This window comes from Elephas maximus, chromosome X (genome assembly GCF_024166365.1).
Source record: "Elephas maximus indicus isolate mEleMax1 chromosome X, mEleMax1 primary haplotype, whole genome shotgun sequence".
NCBI classification, from domain to species: domain Eukaryota; kingdom Metazoa; phylum Chordata; class Mammalia; order Proboscidea; family Elephantidae; genus Elephas; species Elephas maximus.
The window spans coordinates 33330187-33353823 of NC_064846.1; the positions used below are offsets into that span (position 1 = coordinate 33330187).

The window sequence follows — 23637 nt, forward strand, 5'->3', positions numbered from 1 at the left end:
TTTAATCAGATAAACTGCTAATGTGCCTGCTGGGAAATGTGTTGTTCCTCCTAGGTTACATAATGCCTTAACCTCAGTTTTATTATGATTAAGACCCTTAAGATAGGATACTAACAAAGAATCCATTGCCATTGAGTTGATTCTGACTCATGGCAAGGCAGTGTGTGTCAGAGTAGAACTTCTCCATAGGATTTTCGAGGCTGTGACTTCCAGAAGCTGATCGCCAGGCTTTTCTTCTGAGGCACCTCTGGATGAGGTTCAAACCACCAAACTTTCGGCAATTAGTTGGGCACTTAACTGTTTAGTAGCTAAACACAAACTATTTGTATCACCCAGGGAAGATTTTTAGATTCCAGTCGGGCCAGTAGGAAGATGGGTCTTTTAGTGCCCAGTGAGTCACACAAGGTAGTGGTTGCCTATTCCACTCATGCATAACTGGCAAAGTTCTGTCTCGATCCTTTCACATTTATCTTGTAAACTCCATTAGCCCATGTGTAGAACTTTCATTTTCCCCTCATGATTGGTGTCAACTTGCCTTCATTTCAAAGTGGGCCATACCATTACCTCTTTTCCCTTCTGGCCCATATTATCTTAAGAAATGTGAACCAATTTCAGTAATAGTTTCAGTAGACCATAATTAGCATGGCAAATCAGCTACAACAACATTGTGTGGTGCATTCCCAAACCAAGTGGAAATGATCTTTAGATTATCTGCACCACTGCTCCCTTCCATTCATGTGAAACAGAACAGGCAGCTGATAATGTGGTATGATTTAAGGGGGTCTGCATGGTCTCCCTGATCTGTGATGATGCCCTAAATGCTTAGGCTTACTTCTTCAGGTTTTAGGGTGCTGAAAAGAATCTGTGGCTTGGGAGAGAGATTAAATAGAACCTTTTTCAGCCATTAGCATGTTAAGATAAATTAATATGTTTGATTATATGCCAGGACAATGGGAAAGCAGACGGGTAAGCTCTGATGGGATAGGTGGATCAAAGACTCGAATGCATAGAATCTGGAGTCCTCTCTAAGAGGGGAAATGGTAAAGGTATCACGCACCAAAAAGATAGAAAGCAGTAGGATGAAGGCAAGTGGAAAAACAATTTAACTCATTTATTGACCCTGTTGTGAGAAATGAAGAGTTCTCAGTATCTGTGGTTTCTTGCTTTCCAAGTATTCTATTTAAACCTACTTTGATTAGGACTGCTCCCTATTATCAGTCAAACCCATTAGTCACTGGCTTGAGGGTAACATCTCAAAAGTGATTATCAGCCATTCAAGCATCAGAAAACAATAGCCCCCGATTTGAGGAACTCTAAGTGACTTCCAAGAGGGAGGGAGTGCATGTGCTCATGCGCGCGCGCGCACCCACACACGCAGGTCTTTATATAAAAAGGACAAAGCCAACTAGATAATGAGTATAGGGTACTTCATGACAGGGATCACGTGGACTACCCAGAAACAAAAAGGAAGAAGCTAGATGCCATTTTGCCTTAAGCATCACCAAGGGAGATACTAAAGAGTCCCATTCCCAAATTAAGCCTGTAGATGGAGAGTTCTGCACTACCAGGTCAAATCTTGGCTGAGCACATAATGTTCTGTGTAAAATTCACAATAATAATAACAGCCATTGAGTACTTAGTATGTTCCAGGCACTGTGCTCAGTGCTATAAAAATATTCTCAACAACCTTATGAGGTATTGCTATTATTCCTATTTTATAGATAAGAATTCGAGACTTAAAAAAAAAAAAAGTCTGTCTCTTAAGGAGAGGAGCCTGGATTTGAACCTAAGTTTTTCTGATTTTAAAACTCACATCCCAGGACCCAAACCTAACAATGACTTAAAGAGCAATTTTTGACCAAAATGAGATAAGTTTTAGCAAATAAAAATACAGGAATCCCAGTTAAATTTGATTTTTAGATAAACATTCTTTTTTTAGTATAAGTATATCCCAAATTCATACTTGATGTTTTAAAAAAAATTGTTGTTTATTTGAAATTCCATTTTAACCAGGAATCCTGTATTTTAACTGGCAACCCTAGAAAGAATCCATCCTTACTAATGGTCATGGGGAAACCCTGGTGGCATAGCAGTTAAGAGCTATGGCTGCTAACCAAAAGGTTGGCAGTTTGAATCCACCAGGCACCCCTTGGAAACCATATGGAGCAGTTCTACTCTGTCCTATAGGGTCACTATGAGCCGGAATCAACTTGACGGCAACGGGTTTTTTAATGGTCATGGAGCTGAAAGGCTAGAACAAGCAATCACGGCTCTTCATCATAATGATTAAGAAGGTAGCTAGGAATTCTTGGATCCATACAAACAAGCGTGCAAGGCCCAAGAGAAAGACGAGGACCCAAGAACACTATTCAAAAGGAACCTCTTGGGGAAAAGCAATATATTTTCAACACAGAGAAACTCAACCTGACTAGCTTAGGGACAATCATTGAGGTAGAAAAAAAAAAAACTTGGAGATAGGAAAACCTATAGACATGAGCCACTTAGTGTTTCACAAGCTTTTGACAGACCGAAAGAAAATGGAAAATAAAAGTAAGTATGTTATAGTGGTGAATTACGGTTAATAGAAAAATCTTGTGTTTTTCTTGTAATGTTTTTTTTGAAACTCAGGGGTGCAAAATAATTGTTACTAGTTCATACATGGGTCTTTCAAATGTTATTGCATTAATCTATTTATATTTGGAATATAATGAATACCCATAAACCCATCACCCAATCTAAGAACTATAACATTACCACGTTAAAAAAAAAAACCATTAACTTATTTATACCGATGTATTCCTCCTCTATCTCATCTCTTTGTCTTGACATCCCCCCCACAAGCTAACTACTATCCAAAATTTTGTATTCATCATTTCCTTGGCCTTTAAAAATGTACAGACACTCACACCTAAACAACATGTTGTTATTTTTGCTTGTTTGAAAACTTTATAACAAGAGAATAATATTGTGTCTGTATATAGATAGAGAGAGAGAGAGATATAAAACCCAAACTTTTTTTTTTGACTAGATCTTTAAGAATCACCTGCAGGAAGGAGCACCTAGTAAACTCATCAAGCCTGTGAATGATGGCACAGTGAGACAAAGGATGACCTTATAAGAATGTGTGGGTAAGCAGATATGCGGGAACCCCCTGAAAATAAAAATGAGAAAAATTCTAAACTGAGCATGCAAAATGAAAGGCTTGCAGCTATTGGTTGTGACTCAAGCAAAAGACTTAAGAGTATTACAGGTCAGCCATAATTCTCAGGGAACAATGAGCTACTGTGGTCCAAAAATCAGACACACAGTGTTGGACAGCAGCAAGAAGAGTGTTAGGAGAAAAATCAGGAAAACATTCTTCTTTCATATAAAACAGAGGCACCGTTGTCCTGTAAATACTGACTATTGTGCATAGTTTCCCTTGCTACACCCCAATATTGTTGTTGTTAGGTGTCATTGAATCAGTTTCAACTCACAGTGACCTTACGTAAAACAGAACGAAACCCTGCCTGGTCCTGTGCCACCCTCACAACCATTGCTGTGTTTGAGCCCATTGTTGCAGCCACTATGTCAATTCATCTTGTTGAGGTTCTTCCTCTTTTTCACTGACGCCCCAATATATACATTTAAAATAAATAGAAGGCTCAGAAAGGAGTAGCTCAATGTGGGGACAACTTCCATATGAAGTCAAGGTTAATCGCCTGTAGGAGAAGCTGGAGCACAGGGGACCTTGGAATGGCTTCTCACAGTGTGGTCCTTGGACCTATTCCTGGCTGCAGAAAGTGCTTGCTGAATGAAACACTGAGTTGACCCAAGGGACAGTGTTTATGCTTCTAGATGCTTAGAATCTTTGAACTGGGAAGAATATAAAGTTTATTTTTTCAGTGATTTTTCAAGCATAGTTTTAAATGATGGAATCCTCTCTCCAATTGAAATTTTTATGTGGAAAACCCGTTTTGTTAGTTGCCTTTGAGTCGGCTTTGACTCATGGTGAGCTTATGTATAATAGAACTAAACGTTGCCCAGTCTTATGCCATCTTCATGATCATTGGTATGTTTGCCCTCCAACCTAGGGTCTGGTCCTCCAGCACCATATTGGACAATATTGTTATGATCCATAGGATTTTCATAGGCTAATATTTGAAAGTAGATTGCCAGGCCTTTCTTCTTAGTCTGTCTTAATCTGGAAGCTCCACTGAAACCTGACCACCAAGGGTGACCCTGCTGGTATGTGAAATACCAGTGGCATAGCTTCCAGCACTGTAGCAATATGCAAGCCACCACAGTATGACAAACTGACAAACGGAGGTTGGACATGAAAAAGTACACTATATAAAAGAGAAGAAGTGGAGGGCACTCTTCTGATTGAACCCAGAGTCATACTACTCTGACTCCTCCCTATCATAAAGAAATTGTGACCCAAAGAGAGGAAGTGTCTTATACAAGGTCACGCAGTGAATTATGAGGCAGTGTCTTAGAAATGCTTTATCAGCACTCCCTACACACACCCCTCCTATTCCAGGACTTTCTAGGGCAGCATGGGTCAGGATTCACCTGGCATGAAAGTGATTTAACCTCAAAGGCTAGCTCTTAGTCAAGGCTACTTCTCTCAGTTCCCTCCAGCCCTAAATACCAACAATGAGAATCAGTGACAGATGGGTGATCCTTTGGGACTCATGATTATCTTGGAGGGAAGTCTGTTTCCTTTATCTGACTCCTTAATGAACCATACCCGTTTCTTTACTTCAGAAGACAACTCCTTGATAAAATGCTGATGGAAAAAATATTTGTCTTGGCAACCTTATGAAGTTATGAAGTGTAGAGAAAAGAGCAGCAGCTTCCAAGACGGGCAGAACTGGTTCCAATTTTGGCTCTGCCAATCATAAGCTGTATAACTTTGTGTAAGTTACTTAACATCTCTGAGACTCAGGATAGGATAGTGATTACACAGGCTGGCTCTGGAGTTAAACCATTTAGGTTAAAATGTAAAGTCTATTGTTTATCTCTCTGCCTCTGACCCAGTTTCCTCATCTGCAAAATTGGGATAATAATAATACCTGTCTCAGCATCGTTGTGAACGTTAAAATTAGTTAATTCACGTGGAGCACCTATAACAGTGCCTGGCACATAATGGAAACTCAATTAATGCTAGCTATTTATTTATTAATGAAACTAATATTTATGTAGCATCTACTGTGTGCCAAGAGCCCTGGTGGCACAGTGGCTAAGCTCTTGACTGCTAACCAAAAGGTCTGCTATTTGAACCCACCAGCCGCTCTGTGGGAGAAAGATGTGGCAGTCTGCTTCCCTAAAGATTACAGCCTTGGAAACCCTATGGGGCAGTTCTACTCTGTTGTATAGGGTCGCTATGAGTCAGAATTTTTTTTTTCCGTTATGCGCCAGACACTGTGATATGTGTTGGGTGATATAGAAGTGAAAAAAAGATACTGTCCTCTTGGAACTTACATACTAGTAAGGGGGGGAAAGACGATAAATGAGATAAATAAGTAGAATATAAAGTACATCATAATGATAAATGTGACTTTTTATTATTTTCATAACGTGAGTATAAAATGAGATGGTGCATGGAAAATTCTTAGCACAGTGTCTCACACGTAACTTGGGAACTAAATAGTTCTTTCTTTGCTTTTTTCCTCTTGCCAGCTCTCTTTTTTTTAGCATACATTGCCCTCCATTGGCTCCTGATACCCTCTCTAAAGCCTCCATTGCCCTCATTCTCACACCAAGTCTCCGTGTAGCACAGCTTTTCTTTTCTTTCACCTTTCCTATCCACTCCTGTAGGGCCCCTTCCTGTTTTCATTCCTGGGTAGCAATGAGTTAAGAAAGAATGAGCCGTTGTCATCTGTCTCTTCCCCTCTCTATCTAATGCCTTAAAAAAAAAAAAGTGCTCGTTAAATGCTGTCTCCACCTGAGGCTTCTGTTCCTTCCCAGTATGAAATATCTTATGTTGTCTGCTTCCTAAGGGTGCCTGTCTCCATCTCTTCCCACTAGCAAAACACCAAATCCTTCTCACTGAAGATGTTGTTTCTGACTACATCTTGGAGTCCTACGGACTCTAGTGTAGCTCCCCAGCTGTGTTCCCTTCCATAGTGAGTGACAAGCAAGGCTGGAGCCAGCTGTCATGCTTTTATTTATAGTCTCCAAGCCTGTAGGGTCGGGACAGGTATTGTTAATGTACAGCGTGGCAGCTAATTACACCACCCATATTCCAAAAGGCATCATTACAAAAATGTCAAACAACTTGATTACCCCAAAGATTGGAATAACAATATTGCATATCATTTACAGAACGCTTTTCATACCCTTTTGAATCAAGGGAAAAAAGGAATCTGAAATCTCTTGCTGACTTAATGATCACATTTGAAACAAACAGGAAGAAGAAAATATAGCTAAGAAGAAACTGATAGAGATACATCACAAGAAGCTTCTCTAGGTAATACTGTAGTACAGTGAATTCCAATGGACCAAAGAAGCTTAGAGCAGGGAGGGACCACAAAAGAATATGTAGTCCAGTGTTTTCTAAACCTGTGATGCTGGTCCATGATGAAGTTTCCAGTCTTGTGAAATATGCTTGTTGGTTTGTAAGTATATATATTGTTATAGATTGAATTGTGTCCCCCCAAAATGTGTGTCAAGTTGTCTAGGCTATGATTCCCAGTATTGTGTGATTGTCCACCATTTTGTAATCTGATATGATTTTCCTATGTGCTGTAAATCCTACCTCTATGATGCTAATGAGGCAGGATTAGAGGAAATTATGCCTCTACAAGATTACATTGTATCTTGAGTCAATCTCTTTTGAGATATAAAAGAAAGAATGAAGCAGAGAGACAGAGGGACCTCCTACCACCAAGAATGAAGAATCAAGAGGTGAGAACGTCCTTTGGATCCAGGGTTCCTGTACTGAGAAACTCCTAGACCAGAGGAAGATTGATGGCAAGGAATTTTTCCAGAGTCAACAGGGAGAGAAAGACCTACCCTGGAGCTGGTACCCTGAATTCGGACTTCCAGCCTTGTAGACTGTGAGAGAATAAATTTCTCTTTGATAAAGCCATCCACTTGTGGTATTTCTGTTGTAGCAGCACTAGATAACTAAGACATATATGTTCTGTGCATGTGTGTTTTATCTTGGGGTAAGGTCAACAACTGTTCTCTTTTAGGAAGGACAGTCCTTTTTATCTATAACCTTTCTACTTCCTGGTATCGTATATAGATTCTTTCTTTATCCTTTGTGGTAAATGGTATGTATATGCGTGTGTATGTGTAGGAATTTTCTACATACACACATGCACATCATAAGTGGTAAGCAGAATAATGCTCGCCCCAAAGATGTCCATGTCCTAATCCCCAGAACCTATGAATATATTACATTACGTGGCAAAGGGGAATCAAGGTTGCAGATGGAATTAAGGTTGCTAATCAGATGGCCTTAAAATAGATTATCCTGGATTATTTGGGTGGCCAAATGGAATCACAAGGGTCCTTAAATGTGGAATAGGAAGGCAAAGGAGAGTCAGTATCAGAGTGATGCTCCATGAAAAAGATTCAACCAGCCAATCATGTCTTTGAAGATGAATAGGGGCTACCAGCCAAGGAATGCATACAACCTCCAGAAACTGGAAAAGGCAAAGAAAAGGATTCCTCCAGAGAGGAATGCAGCCCTACTGACACCTTGATTTTAGCCTGGTGTCACTGATACCAGATTTCTGACCTCCAGAGCTGTAAGATAATAAACTCGTGTTGTTTCAAGCCACTAAGTTTGTGGTAATTTGTTATATCAGCACATAGAAAATGAATGCACTTTATATAGTAAAATTAAAATGTTGTAAAAAGTGAGCAAAAGATCTGAACAGATACCATACCAAAGAAGACATACAGAAGGCAAGTAGGCATATAAAAAGATGCTTAACATCAGATGTTATCAGGGAATTGCAAAATTAAAACAAAAATGAGATATCATGACACGCCTATTAGAATGACTAATATCCAAAACACTGACAACACTAAATGCTGGTGAGAATGTGGAGCAGCGGGACCTCTCATTCATTGGTGGTGGGAATGCAAAATGGTGCAACCACTTTGGAAGACAGCTTGACAGTTTCTCACAAAGCTAAACATAGGCTTACTGTATGATTCAGCAGTCGGATTCCTAGGTATCTACCTAAATAAATTTGAAACTTATGTCCACACAAAAAACCTGCACATTAATGTTTTCCTCATAATTGCAAAAAACTGGAAGCAACCAATGTGCCCTTCAATAGGTGAATGGATAAATGAATTGTGGTCCATTCACACAATGGAGTATTATACAGCAATTAAAAGAAACGAGATATCAAGCCACAAAAAGCTATAGAGGAATTTTAAATGCACTCTGCTAAATGAAAGAAACCAGGCTGACCTCATTGCCAAATCCAACTCTATTCACAGACATCATTCTGTTTGACTTCTAAGCAGCATTTCATATTGTTGGCCAAATCTCCCTCCTTCAAACTCTTGTTTCCAGAACACTGAACTCTAATGGCTCTACCTCCCATACTGCTACTTTTCAGTTTCCTCTCTGTCCAGCCTCTCAATGAAGATGTTCCCCAAGATTTTGTCCTTGTATTTTTTCTCACTCTAAATGTATTTTTTCTCTCTATTTTCTTTCATTCTACAAATATTTATGGAGCTCCTGCTACATGCTGGGCAGGGGATCTCATCTCACTACCTCCATGTAGATAATTTCCAAGAAGTTACCTCTTCCTTCAGCCGCACTCCTGAGCTCCAGATTCACATTTCCAACTGCTCATAAAAAAACCTCACCTGGAGGCCTTCTTGGTATCACAAACTCATTATTCTCCACTCTCACCCTCCACCCACAGGTCTGCTCATCTTGGCCCTGTTTCAATTAATGTATCATTCGTCTTCCAGTCAACTGAGCTAGAGTCTTAATGGTCAGCTTTGCCTTCTCTCTCTTTCTTACTCCCCTGTGCCATTCTTTTGTGATGCTTCATCGATTCTGCCTCAACAGCATGTGTGCTATCTATCTCTTGTTCATGTTCAGGTCAGGTCATTCTGCTTTAGAGTATGAGAGCAGTCTCCTAACTGGTCCTCTTTATTAATTGTCTTTGGCATTGCTCTCAGATTACTCTTCCTCCTTTCTGTTCCAACTGTCCAATCAAAATTCTCATCCCAACTCCCATTCTGCAAGAACCTGCCCTGTGTATTAGATAACAGGTGTTAAGGGATTAAAAATGAATCTTTACTAATGGGTTAGTTCAGGGTTTCTCAAATTTGGCATGCTTGACGTTTTGGGTTAGATAATTCTTTGTTGTGGGTGGCTATCCTGTGGGTTACAGGATGTTTTGCAGCATCTCTGGCCTCTACCCACTAGATGCCAGTAGCACCCTTAAGTTGTGACAACAAAAAATGTCTTCAGACATCACCAAATGTCCCCTGAGGAGCAAAATCGCTCCTTTCTCCCTCCACAACCTGTTGAGAATCACAGTGTTAACTCATGGCTTACTCCTCACAGAGAACAGGCCTTGTTGTTATTAGGTGCCGTTGAGTCGGTTCCAACTCATAGCGACCCTATGCACAACAGAAAGAAACACTGCCCAGTCCTGCACCATCCTTACAATCGTTGTTATGCTCGAGCTCATTGTTGCAGCCACTGTGTCAATCCACCTCGTTGAGGGTCTTCCTCTTTTCCGCTGACCCTGTACTCTGCCAAGCATGATGTCCTTCTCCAGGGACTGATCCCTCCTAACAACATGTCCATAGTATGTAAGACGCAGTCTCACCATCCTTGCTTCTAAGAAGCATTCTGGTTGTACTTCTTCCAAGACAGATTTGTTTGTTCTTTTGGCAGTCCGTGGTATATTCAATATTCTTCACCAACACCACAATTCAAAGCCGTCAATTCTTCTACAGTCTTCCTTATTCATTGTCCAGCTTTCACATGCATATGATGCAATTGAAAATACCATGGTTTGGATCAGGCACACCTTAGTCCTCAAGGTGACACCTTTGCTCTTCAACACTTTAAAGAGATCCTTTGCAGCAGATTTACCCAGTGCAATGTATCTTTTGATTTCTTGACTGCTGCTTCCATGGCTGTTGATTGTGGATCCAAGTAAAATGAAATCCTTGACAACTCCCTTAATCCGATGAAAATGCGCACGTTTAGAAGATCCCATAGGAGTTATTTTAGTAGTGGCAACTTAGGAAGGGTGGATATTTTGTACCTCTTCAAAGCCCAACCTATAGGCGGCTACTTTCCTGGCCTTGTCCTTTAAGTGACTATTTGTTTTACCTAAGGATATAGTAGGGGAATTAGGTGGAGGGTAGAGGTAGTGTCTTAGTTATCTAGTGCTGCTGTAGCAGAAATACCACAAGTGGATGGCTTTAACCAACAGAAATCTATTCTGTCACAGTTTAGTAGGCTCAAGTTTAAATTCAGGGCGCCAGTTTCAGGGGAAGACTTTCTCTCTCTGCTTTTTGGCTCTGGGGGAAGGTCCTTGTCATTAATCTTCTCCTGGGTCTAGGAGTTTCTCAGCATAGGGATCCTGAGTCCAAAGGATATGCTCTGGTCCCAGCTCTTCTTTCGTGGTGCTAGGAGGTCCCATTCCTCTCTGCTTGCTTCTCCCTTTTATATCTCAGAAGAGATTGACATGAGATAGTGTCCAGTTACCACCACCAACTTCTCTGGCAGGGATCACAATAGAGGGTCCCAGACAGAGTGGGAGAAAATATAGACCAAAATTCAAATTCATAAAAAAAATAAAAAAAGACCAGGCTTGCTGGTCTGGCAGAGACTGGAGAAACCTCAAGAGTATGGCCCCTGGACACCTTTTAACTCACTACTGAAATCACTCCTGAGGCTCACTCTTCAGTCAAAGATTAGACAGGTCTATAGGGCCAACAGAAACCCTGGTGGCATTGTGGTTAAGAGCTACATCTGTTAACCAAAAGGTCGGCAGTTCGAATCTACCAGGTGCTTCTTGGAAACTCTATGGGGCAGTTCTACTCTGTCCTATAGGGTCGCTATAAGTTGGAATTGACTTGACAGCAACAGGTGTTTTTTTTTTTTTTTTTGATAGGGCCAACAATAACACACGTGAGGGATGTGCTTCACAGTTCAGTCATGTATAAAAGACTACCTGGGCACACCAGCCCAAAAGCAAAGATGAGAAGCAGAAGGGGTCAGGAAAATTGTACCAATGGAAACAGGGAAACTGGGGTGGAGAAGGTTGGCAACCAATATCACAAGAACAATTTGCATATTATCTGTTTAATGAGAAACTAATTTGCTCTGTAACTTTCATCTAAATCACAATTAAAAAAAAAGATACAACATAATCCTGTAGATTGTGTCCTGCCTCATTAACATAACTGCCTCTAAGCCTGCCTCATTAACATTATAGAGGTTAGGATTTACAACACATAGGAAAATCCCACCAGATCACAAAACGGTGGGCAACCACACGATACTAGGAATCATGGCCTAGCCAAGTTGATACACATTTTTGGGGGACACAATTCAATCCATAACAGGGGGTGTGGGGTAGTAGTCAGGGCTCACATAGATCAAAGACCTTCTCTCACCCCCAAATGCCTTTTGGTCTTGGGTTCTAGTAACCACAACAGGCTTTTGCATGTTCCAGAGTCAGAACAGGTGTCTGCTCCATTCTCTAGCTGATGATTCCATGGTTTAATTACCATCTTTGGATTAATTCCCTTGGACATTTTGTTCTCCTCTCAGGAGTACACTGCCTTCCGACAGTCTAGTTATTTTTGCAATTACATGGTATGTATCTAAACGTTGGCAAAGAAAACACTCATTATCAACATTTGATCCTACTTGAACATAACGGCTTGCAAATGCACGCATTAACATATGAACACATGTATTTTGTAAAATTCATTTTGCAACTGTAAGTACAAACACCCTTCTACAACAGTGTCAGAAATGGCAGGACAGATGCTGGAATGGGTTGAGGGAAGGGGGTACTTTCTAGTCCATTTTATATCAAGATAATATGGTTAAGTAGTGGTGCTCAGAAAACCCTGGTGGCGTAGTGGTTAAGTGCTACAGCTGCTAACCAAAGGGTTGGCAGTTCGAATCTGCCAGGCACTCCTTGGAAACTCTATGGGGCAGTTCTACTCTGTCCTGTAGGGTCGCTATGAATCAGAATCGACTCGACGGCACTGGGTTTGGTTTTGGTTAGTGGTGCTCAGGAGTCCGATCTGGGTTTTAAATATTTTGTTTATTCATTAATTTATTCATCAAACAAATTTTGAATTCCTACGGTGTGACAAGCACTGTGTAGGTACTGGGATAGAGCAGTGAGCAAAACAGACGGGATCCCTGTCCCCATGGTGCTTGCAGTCTAGGATTGGCAGCAAACATTAAAAATCAACCAAAGACACAAGGAAAATATGAGCCCAAGAGACAGAAAGGGCCAAATAAACCAGAGACTCCATCAGCCTGAGACTGGAAGAGCTAGATGGTGCCTAGCTACCACCAATGACTGCCCTGACAGGGAACACAACAGAGAATCCCTGAAGAAGCAGGAGAAAAGTGGGATGCAGAACTCAATTTCTAGTAAAAAGACCAGACTTAATGGTCTGACTGAGACTAGAAGGACTCCGGAGGTCATGGTCCCAGACCTTCTGTTACTCCAAGACTGTAACCATTCCCAAAGGCAACTCTTCAGAGAGGGATTGGACTGAACTATAGGATAGAAAATGACACTGGTGAAGAATGAGCTTCTTGAATCAAGTGGACACATGAGACTATGTGGGTAGCTCCTGTCCAGAGGCGAGATGAGATGGCAGAGGTGGACAGGTGCTGGTTGAATGGACACCGGAAATACCGACTGGAGGAGTGTGCTGTCACATTATAGGGAAAGCAACTAGAGTCACATAACAATGTGTGTAAGTTTTTGTATGAGAAACTGACTTGAATTATAAACTTAAAGCACAATAAAAAAAAGAAAAAAAATCATAGCAATGTGTGAGTATCATGTGGTAAGTATTAAGAAGAGAATGTATAGGGTGCAATGAGACACATGACAAAGTGACTTTAATTTAGACTAGGTCCAGGCAAGGTTATCTGAGGATGTATCTTTTGAGTTGAGATCTGAGAATAGAAGAGCATCCTATGCAGAGAGGATAGCATGTACCAAAGCCCTGAGGCGGGACAGCATTTGTTGCATTTGAGGTACTGAATGAAGACTAGCCTGGTTGGAGCATGGTGAGTGAGGAGGAGGGTGGTGCAAAATGAGTCTGGTATGAGGCAGGGACCCAGTCATGGAGGACCTTGTAGGGTGCTGGTAAGGAATTTGGATTTTATTCTAAGGGTCATGGGAGGAAACCTTTGAAGGATTTTGATCATGGGTAGACCATGGTCTGACTTATGCTTTTAAAAGATTTTTCTGGCTGCTGTATGGAGAGTAGATTTTAGGAGGCATGAATGAAAGCCAGGAGATGAGTTGGAATGCTATTGATATAGTCTAGGTGAGAGACCACAGTAGTTTGGATTTGGGTGGTGGCAATAGAGATGGAGAGAAGTGGAGAAATTCAGAGTTTGTCTTCTGAGGTTGAATTAACTGGTTAAATAGCTTTGGGCTAGTTACTTAACCTCTCCAAACTTCATTTCTATATCCATAACAACTGGGATAATAGTACCTAACCAATAACATCATCGTGTGGATTAAATGAGTATGTATAAAGTGCTTATAACTCTCACATAATATGTTTTGATAATTGGTAAATGTTATATTGTTAATTTTAAAAATTATTTCTCAGTACTTTTGCACTGAGATGAGTTCTTGTATGGTTCAGTCCCTAATTTGCTGTGTGAACTTGGGCCAGACACCTAACTTTACTGAGCTTCAGGTCTGTCATTTGTAAGCTAGCAATATACTAATACCTGCCCACTTCACTGGGATGTGCTAAGAATAACTGGAAATAATAGCTGAAACTCTTGACAAATTACAGAAACTCCTATCTGAGTGTCAGTGAGTAAGTAATATTGGTGCTTGGCTCCCAGTAATCATCATTCCCTTAACAAAGAACTCCACAAAATCGTCATTCTTTCCAGCCTCAGTCCCTGCCATTCACTCACTTATCTCCATCAATCATCTAAAGCAGTTAGGGGTCTGTCTTGACTTGCAACTCATTTTACATCAGATTTAGCCAGACTCTTAATTGAAAAACTAATTGATCCAGTGCTCCAGTCACAGTCAATGAAACAATTTCTAAAGCTGAGGAGGAAAGTGTGGAACCCTTGTGATGTCTTTGAATCAGCCCTAAGGTTTGTCACAGACAGATAAGGGCTTCAAGTTTGATATCCTGCTGTATGGCATTTGAAAGCCATTTTCTTTAATTTTGCAGCGCATGCTGGGGGTAGGGGAAGTGGGGACGATGAGCTGGGCCCCCAAACAAAACTTATTCTTAAAAGCTAAGTAATGATTATCTGATATATTATTTTTGTGTGCTTGATGTATTTCATAATTAAAACCATATAAAAATAATAAAATATTTCAACCCATTGTCAGTCAGGAAGATATACGTTTATCTCCCATTCTCTTTGAATTCCTTAGCATCAGACCCTTAATGTTAAGTGCGATGGTCACTGCATCAAGCCTCATAAACAGTGCAAGAATCCCCTCTATAGCTTGATTGACAGGTGGGCATTTCATCTCCTCTTGAACACTTCTGGTGGTGATGAACTCACCACTTCCCAAGCAGTGCATTCTACCTTTGGATGGCCCTAATTATTAGACATTTTTTTTTATTGAGCTCAAATCTGCCTCCCTATAATTTTCACCATCTATCTGTCCTTTTCGTCCAAAGCCCACAGCAAAGGTCTACTCCCTCTTTTACATGGCAGACCTTCAAACATCTAAAGACATGTGTCCCATCTGTCTGTGCCTTCTCTTCCTCAGGTTAATCATCCCCAGCACCAACTCTTCTTCCAGTGCATGACATAGTTCCCATGCCCTTTACCATCCTGGTCATTCACCCCTGAATATGTTCCAGCTTGTTAAATGTCACTCTTAGAGTTTGCATACAGGATTGACCACCACACTGCATGTGAGGCCAAACCCATCCAGAGGACAGTGAACTGATGTCCCACCTTTCCTTGGACTAGACACCTATCAGTGCTGCCTAGGATGGCACCACTCTTTATTTTTTTTTTCCTCAACCAGTCCACTGTGGGCTCCTACTGAGTTTGCGGTCTTGAAATTTTTATCTCAGGTATCCTGTTCAGAAACGTATACCAAGCCAGACTTCCTCCAACCTTAGATATGCGCTGTTGACATTTTTTGTTTGTTTCTAAATATAGAACTTAACCCTTCTGAAAAGTCCACCTGGTTTTGACCCAGCCTCTTGGGAACATTTTTTATCTTGATTCAGTTAACAAGTTTATTAGCTATTGCTCCTGGTTATGTGTCATCTAAGAATTTGATCAGACTGCTTTGGGTAGCATTATCCAAGTTATTGACAAAAATGCTGAAGAGGACAGGGTCAAGGACAGAATCCTTTAGCAGGCTACCTCATTCTTCATCCTTCTAGTTTCAAGGATGATAACAATTAAAACAATTAGGTAATAAAAATTCTTTGGCTAAAGTTCTTCAGTCTGCTCCAAAGGTATCTTTTATATACCCACAGTTTAAGCAATATAAATGATTCTTAACATTGACCTTGGTTCTTCAAACACATTCGTGAATCTCAGGGAAAAAATAATGGTTTTCTTCTCTCCTGGTCTCATCATCTTTGAGCGTATGTCTTTATTATTTATCATTAATTTTTATAGGAAGGAAGGGAAAGAAGAAGAGGATACTGAAAGGAGAAAGAGAGATAATATGGCAGAGAAGTACCCTCTGGTAAAGAATGAGCCACTGGAAGAATTAGGAAACTACTCTTTTCTATCCTCTAAGTCAAGCAAACCCTGGTAGTATAGTGGTTAAAAGCTACATTTGCTAACCAAAAGGTTGGCAGTTGAAATCCACCAGGCACTCCTTGGAAACTCTACGGGGCAGTTCTACTCTGTCCTATAGGGTTGCTATGAGTGGGAATCAACTCGACAAGAACAGTTTTTTTTTGGGGGGGGGGACTCAAGCAGTGTATTATCACCAAGATCAAAGAGCTGATTCATTGTCCTTTGTTCTCAGGAAGCAAATGGCCTACCCATTTAACAGGTAGAATAATTGACGTCCAATCAGCTCCATGGTTCTCAGCACTGCTGCCTGTTGGTAGACTTTAAAGAAATTGTATGCAGACTTATAAAATTTCCCAAATGCAATCTGGATAGGAAGAACCTCTTGAAAAGCCATCTTCATAATACCCAGGATTGGTGGTTATACAAATCCTTTTACATTATTGCTGCATTAAAAATCTATACACCCCAGTGCCTTCAAATATGTATCAACAGCCCAAAGGGCAAAGAACTCATTTTTCTTCTAAATCAAAAGGCAAGTTTTAACTAAAGGCATTTCTTCTAACCTGAATTCCACTGGTTGGATTCTTTGAAGGTAATTCCCCGCTCTGGGTTTGGGAGGAGGTTCTGGGTCTGTGCAGAACTTTGTGCCAGTGAAGTCTGATCAGAGCTATTTGTCTTGTCAAGCATAGGGCCCATACTCAGGCAAACCTAAGTGGCCCTTGCAGGACATTACATGGTCCTGCTGCTCTATATTTTAAAGTTGCTTTGATTGGAAAGGACAGAGAGGTACTCCAACTCATATCTGAGAACCAAATCCCCTGAAATCAGCTCACACAAATTCTTCTACCTTTCCTAAAAAGGAAGAAGGCCCCTTGAAAGGGCATTCTAGGTCTTGGGGTTAATTTAGAAAAAGACCCATCTTTTTAACAAGGGAACCAATGATAGATAGGCTCTCCCTCTGAATGTATTTCCTACATCTAGTGACTGTCTAGGTCTGTGTTGTCTAATATGATAGTCACTAGCCACATGTGGCTATTTAAGTTCAAGTTAATTGAAATTAAATAAAATTAAAGATTCAGTTTCTCGTTCACATTAGTCACATTCGAAGTGCATAACAGCCACATGTGGATAGTGGCTACCATCTTGGACAGTGCAGACATAGAACATTTCCATCATCACAGACAATGCTAGTTTAGTAGGTCCTATTAAAGTTACCTCCTATGCCTACCGATGTGAATGTTTTAAATTTTAAATGCTCTGAAGGCATTGGCAAAAAACAAGGCTCCAGGAATTGATGGAATATCAATTGAGATGTTTCAACAAACAGATGCAGTGCTGGAGGTGTTCACTCGTCTATGCCAAGAAATATGGAAGACAGATCCCTAGCCAACTGAATGGAAAAGATTCATATTTATGCCTATTCCCAAGAAAGGTGATCCCACTGAATGTGGAGATTATAGAACAATATCATTAATATCACACACAAGCAACATTTTGCTGAAGATCATTCAAAAATGGCTGCAGCAGTGTATTGACAGGGAACTGCCAGAAATTCTGGCTGGTTTCAGAAGAGGACGTGGAACTAGGGATATCACTGCTGATGTCAGATGAATCCTAGCTGAAAGCAGAGAATACCAGAAGGATGTTTACCTGTGTTTTATTGACTATGCATAGGCATTCGACTGTATGGATCATAACAAATTATGGATAACATTGGGAAGAATGGGAATTCCAGAACACTTAATTGTGCTCCTGAGGAACCTTTACATAGATCAAGAGTCAGTTGTTTGGACAGAACAAGGGGATACTGATTGGTTTAAAGTCAGGAAAGGTGTGCGTCAGGGTTGTATTCTTTCACCATACCTATTCAATCTGTGTGGTGAGCAAATAATACAAGAAGCTGGCCTATATGAAGAAGAATGGGGCATCAGGATTGGAGGAAGACTCAATAACAACCTGTGTTATGCAGATGATACAACCTTGCTTGTTGAAAGTGAAGAGGACTTGAAGCACTTACTAATGAAGATCAAAGACCACAGCCTTCAGTATGGATTGCACCTCAACATAAAGAAAATAAAAATCCTCACAACTGGACCAATGAGCAACATCATGATAAATGGAGAAAAGATTGAAGTTGTCAAGGATTTCATTTTATTTGGATTCACAATCAACAGCCATGGAAGCAGCAGTCAAGAAATCAAAAGATACATTTCACTGGGTAAATCTGCTGCAGAGGACCTCTTTAAAGGGTTGAAGAGCAAAGATGTCACCTTGAAGACTAAGGCGCGCCTGACCCAAGCCGTGGTATTTCAACAGCATCACATGCATGCGAAAGCTGGACAATGAATAAGGAAGACTGAAGAAGAATTGACGGCTTTGAATTGTGGTGTCGGTGAAGAATATTGAATATATCATGGACTGCCAAAAGAATGAACAAATCTGTCTTGGAAGAAGTACAACCAGAATGCTCCTTAGAAGCAAGAATGGTTGGACTGTGTCTTACATACTTTGGACATGTTGTCAGGAGGGATTAGTCCCTGGAGAAGGACATCATGCTTGGCAGAGTACAGGGTCAGCGGAAAAGAGGAAGACCCTCAACGAGGTGGTTTGACACAGTGGCTGCAACGATGAGCTCAAGCATAACAACGATTGTGAGGATGGCTCAGGACTGGGCAGTGCTTCATTCTGTTGTGCATAGGGTCGCTATGAGTCGGAGCCAACTCAATGGCACCTGACAACAACAGCAACATTAAAGTTACCTCCTATGCCTACCAACCTAAATGTTTTAAATTCTGATTCAACCAGTATTTATTCAGTACTCACTCTGTTCTAGGTACCGTACTAGTAACTTTCATACTCTTTTAGGGGGAGGGGTTGTTTCATGTTTAATGGAAACTGCCAATGTGCAGACAGAATAGGTAGCTGGCCTTGTAGTGTGGTTTGAAGGTCCCTAGAAGGAATTCCTGCCTTCAATTGTCTTCCCCATTGACTACAACAAGGTTTGAAATACTTGCCTCTATTGGCCAGGATGGTGAAGGCCCCTGTTAAACTACAAATGTGACCTGGAAGGGGAATGTATGGTCAGTATTACTCATGACTACTTCAGTATGAATTGGTTTGTCATAGTAATTCGAACTGAGAGCCAGGTACTGAGGGAGCAGGGCATAAGTCAGGGAAATTTTGAGGGCTGGTAGTGGGAGTCAGGAAAGAGCTGAGTCCTTCAGTTATGCCTTTGTAGAGTGCCTCTCCAGTTGGGGGCAGCTCAGTATGGGGGCTCTTTGCCATCTGAAGGCAGAGCTGGAAGCTGTTGTTGTACGCTGTTGAGTTGATTCTGGCTCATAGCAACCCTACCAGACAGTAGAACTGTCCCATAGGGTTTCCAAGTCTGTAATCTTTATGGCAGCAGATAGCCAGGTCTTTTCTCTCACAGAGCTGCTAGTGGGTTCGAACTGTCAATCTTTTGGTTGGCAGCCGAGCACTTAACCATTGTGTCACCAGGGCTTCTTGTGCTGGATGCTACCAGGGTAGAAACAAAGGGATGGGTGAAGTTGCTGACGACAAACTGCCGACGCTGTTATTTTCCAGTGTTGGTTCTATTCTTTACTGTATTTTGATCAGACATGTATGTCCAAGCAGCCTCTAACTTTTGTGTGTGAATTCAGCAAATATCTATTTATTGAACAAGATCAAGTACTGTGGCAGATGCTGGGGATGTAGAGTTCTACTCTCAAGTTCACTTTCATATGACCTCTCAGCAGAGAACTCATAGCTGGCCCAGTCACAGCATGACGTCACCTTTCCTCCCCCACTTTTCTCTTCTCCCTGTGGGTTGCCTGGAATCCACCTTCACCACCCTTATCCCAGTCCTTGGTTTTCATCTTCACTTCTGACTTGGTGCAGACCAGAGCCGATAGTTGACAAGGGAGAAAAGGAAGGATAAAGGAAAGCTAACCACCACCCCCCTTCCCTACAGTAGTGTTTGCAAATTGCAGGTTACAACCCATTAGTTGATTATGAAATCAACTTAGTGAGTCATGACCTAGCATTTAAACACTAAATGAAATAGAATAGAAAAATGCCAAAGTATAGTAAGGGTACATATTGTTTCATGGAACTTTTTGGTTATTAAATATGTGTGTGCGTTGTAGGTCATAAAATAAAATGTACTTCTTTACCACCTTACACCATGGTAGCTCATGCCCCATCCCAAGCCTAGCACTGGTTTGATCTATAACATTTGTGTCCTCACTGCATATCACCTCCTACATAAGTCTCATCTCATTCCTTCTTCTGTTCTGAACCCCAATCCATCCCTCTTCAGAGCCTCCATCTGAACTCATCCCCCACCCAGCTGGAGTCCCATTGCATTGCCACCTGGCCTGGGAGCTGGAGGAGTTTTTGATCCCACTGTCTCAGATGGGAATGATTAAGGAACATGTGTTACTGAAATTTCAAGTGGGAACTGTGAATGTATCTTCCCACAGAAACATGAGTATGCAAAGGGATTAGGTTTGGTGCTGTACAATCCTTCCAGCCTGGGTCCCATGTGTTTTAATGGGCAGCCCTGGTACCCTGGCCATCTGTATTCCTGTCAGATTACACATCTTCTTTTAGAACTCAATCCATTTGAGAGCTGGGAAAAGAAACCACTGATGCAGAACGCCATTTGAAATGGATTCCTACTTTAACTTCTTGCAACAAAACATAACAGCGGGGCTCTCTTCCATGGGCCCTGCAGATGCTCCCTCAGTGGCTTGAAAAAATAAGAATGTGTCTCCCAAAGTGCCTAATCTGCTCCATGGAGAAGAAGCTGACTAAAAATAGCTAGAAATATCTAGAATTAAGTAAACACACATAACTTGGAGAATGCAGCTTCAGCTGTAGACAGAATAAGTAGCTCCCTCTAGCACTTTGTTGCTCAGTCATGTATTAACTTGTAACATTTATGTGCTGATGATGAATACATCTGACTACATCAGAGTTGGCCATTTGCTCCAAGATGGAGAGGAATTAGGCCTCTGTAATTCTCTTTGTGCAATGCCACGCAAAACTAAAGGCTTCATATTTTCAGATAACAATGACATTGCCTGAGAGAAGTTGCATACTCACTCATAAAAACACTCAACTATCTCCCCCGAGGTTGACCAAGGTCATCTGAGTGAGGCAACTGAGTGTACTCTTTGTCTTCTTCTAGGTAATGGGGCCCAGTGATTGGGCCTTAGGCTCCTTATTGCTTGTCAGATATAGTCTGGACCCTTCAGAATCCACATTAGAAAAATAAGCAGAGGCTGGTACATAGTAGGAAACCCTGGTGGCATATTGGTTAAGTGCTACGGCTGCTAACCAAAGGGTCGGCAGTTCAAATCCGCCAGGCGCTCCTTGGAAACTCTATGGGGCAGTTCTGCCCTGTCCTATAGGGTCGCTATGAGTTGGAATCGACTCGATGGTGCTGAGTTTAGTTGAGGTACATAGTAGGTACTCAGTAAATAACGGGTATCCATTTTTACCCCATGGCCCTTCATCATTAGGCCTTATGATCTATCCAAACTTATTTCCCACAATTCTCCAGGACTTTCTGCCTCACCTTAGCTAGTCTTTCTGTCCCCCACATACTTCTTACTCATTCCTGCTGCTGAACATGTGCCCATGCTGTGTCCCCATCCTGGAATGCCATTCCCCAAATCTCTATCTTTCCAATTCCTGCCCACCTTTAACAACCTGGCTGACGCTTCCTCCTCCATGGAGTTTTTGGCGACTGTTTCGTTTCCCAAAGCACCTAGTTTTTCTCTGAGTGCCAGGAACACTTGGCCTGAAGAGCCCATTTTGACACTTGATCATACAATGCCTCACTCAAGCTGTGGGCTGCTCATCTCAAGTGTGTGAATACGAACTTCTCTCTATGGCTGATAGGTTTTTGAAAAGCCAAGAACACATGTTCTGTTAGTCTTGTGTCCAGCTCAGTATAATTTGTTTCATACTATAAGCACCTAATGAGCTGATGACATAAATTGGGACTGAAAAACAGAATTCTCCAGTTCTTATCTCCTGAGTCGCTCCTGACTCAATCTATGACCTTCACTTTACCTTTTTCTGAGCTCTAGCTCCTTGCTAGCATATTGGCAAGGATAGTATTTACACACCCTAAAGAGGTACTTTGTGAATTACCCATAATGAGTATAAAACATGTAAAAATATGAAGATATGTAAGAACCCTATTATTATAGGAATAATAATAATTACAGCTGTACTTGCTTAAGTGCTCCAGAAATCATATAGAAGACGCCTTCTCGGGGGGTGGGGGAGGAAGCAGCCAACTGTACCAGCAATTAGCCAATTATGAGTATTTAATTTCATTTTACTGCTTGCAATTTTTGTTTCTGTGCGCAATTGGGGCCTAGTTGCCTCTGCTGACTTTTAAGTGGAACCCCTGACGAAGTTGGCTAAAGATTAATCTTCATCTATGGGGCCTAGGCTCCCCAAAGCAACACTGTAGACCCAGTGGCTCTAGGACTATGTTTTCTACCCTTCATCCTTGATGTACCCACTTTGGCCAATGTTCCTTCCCATATTGGTTTTCATCTGCCCTTAAGAAGGAGTCTCAGCCCTAGAGTGATGTGGGTGGTACTGAACTTAAGTGTCAGCCAGGCCGCAATGGCATTTGAGGGTCCTTTGCCAGGTGCCTGGGAGAAACAGAGGAAGCAGAACATGTATCCCCTTAGCTGAGAAAAGATCTTTTGGTTTGCAACGTGCTAGAGAAAACCAGGAGAGGCCACTAGAAAAGCTGAAGAATCTTTCTCTTTGGAAAACCTACTCATTATCGTCAAATGGATTCCAACTCATAGCGACCCTATAGGACAGAGTAAAACTGCCCCATAGGGTTTCCAAGGCTGTAATCTTTACAGAAGCAGATTGCGACATCTTTCTTCCGCGTAGCGGCTGGTGGGTTTGAACTGCCAACCTTTCGGTTAGCAGCTGAGCACTTAACCACTGCATCTCCAGGGCTCCTTCTTTGGAAAACAGATGCACTTAATTTGTTCAAGGTAGGTTAGATGTATTCCTGGTTGGGGGCAGAGAGATGACCTCTAGACAGTTCCACCTTCATGAAGAACCTCCAACTTTAAGATGTTTTAAAGGAAGTATTTTGGGGACTCATTCTGTGTCCCTACCTTTTTGTTTATTTATCTGACCATCTGAAACATTCGACACAATGAGTTTCTATAAAGTGTTTCCAAGATTTCTAAGTTAAAATTCTTATATGCATGATTAGCAATTTCTCTGAGTAGAGCATGTGAATATCTTTGAGGCAAAAAAAGAAATAATTGAATAACACAATTTCCCTTCACTTTCATCTATCCAGCTAATACAGATAAAGTATTATGAATGTGCTGTCACTCATTAAACAAATATTTATGTGCCTGGCCATTAAAATTAGAAATCAGGAGGAAGATGGGTTTTTTTTTTTTTTTTCTTTACTGTGCTTCATGTTCATCAGTTAGCAGGCACCGACTTTCTCTCTTTTTCTGGAGGTTGGATTGCTGTATGCTTATGTATCAGGAAGTTTTTGTTGTGTGTTTCATCTGAAGATCTCAACATGAGCAGCTTTGGAAGGATTACAGGGACTATACTTTAAAAGGCATTTTGAGTACCACAAAAGCATCCCTTTTCATGAGTACTGCTTTTTTCTT

General features: G+C 41.2%; 1 protein-coding gene across 6 annotated transcripts in view; it reads right to left on the reverse strand.

The window, feature by feature from the left end:
* GRIA3 (glutamate ionotropic receptor AMPA type subunit 3) overlaps positions 1-23637 on the reverse strand; it is a 328994-nt gene that overhangs the window by 239392 nt on the left and 65965 nt on the right. The window lies entirely within an intron of this gene.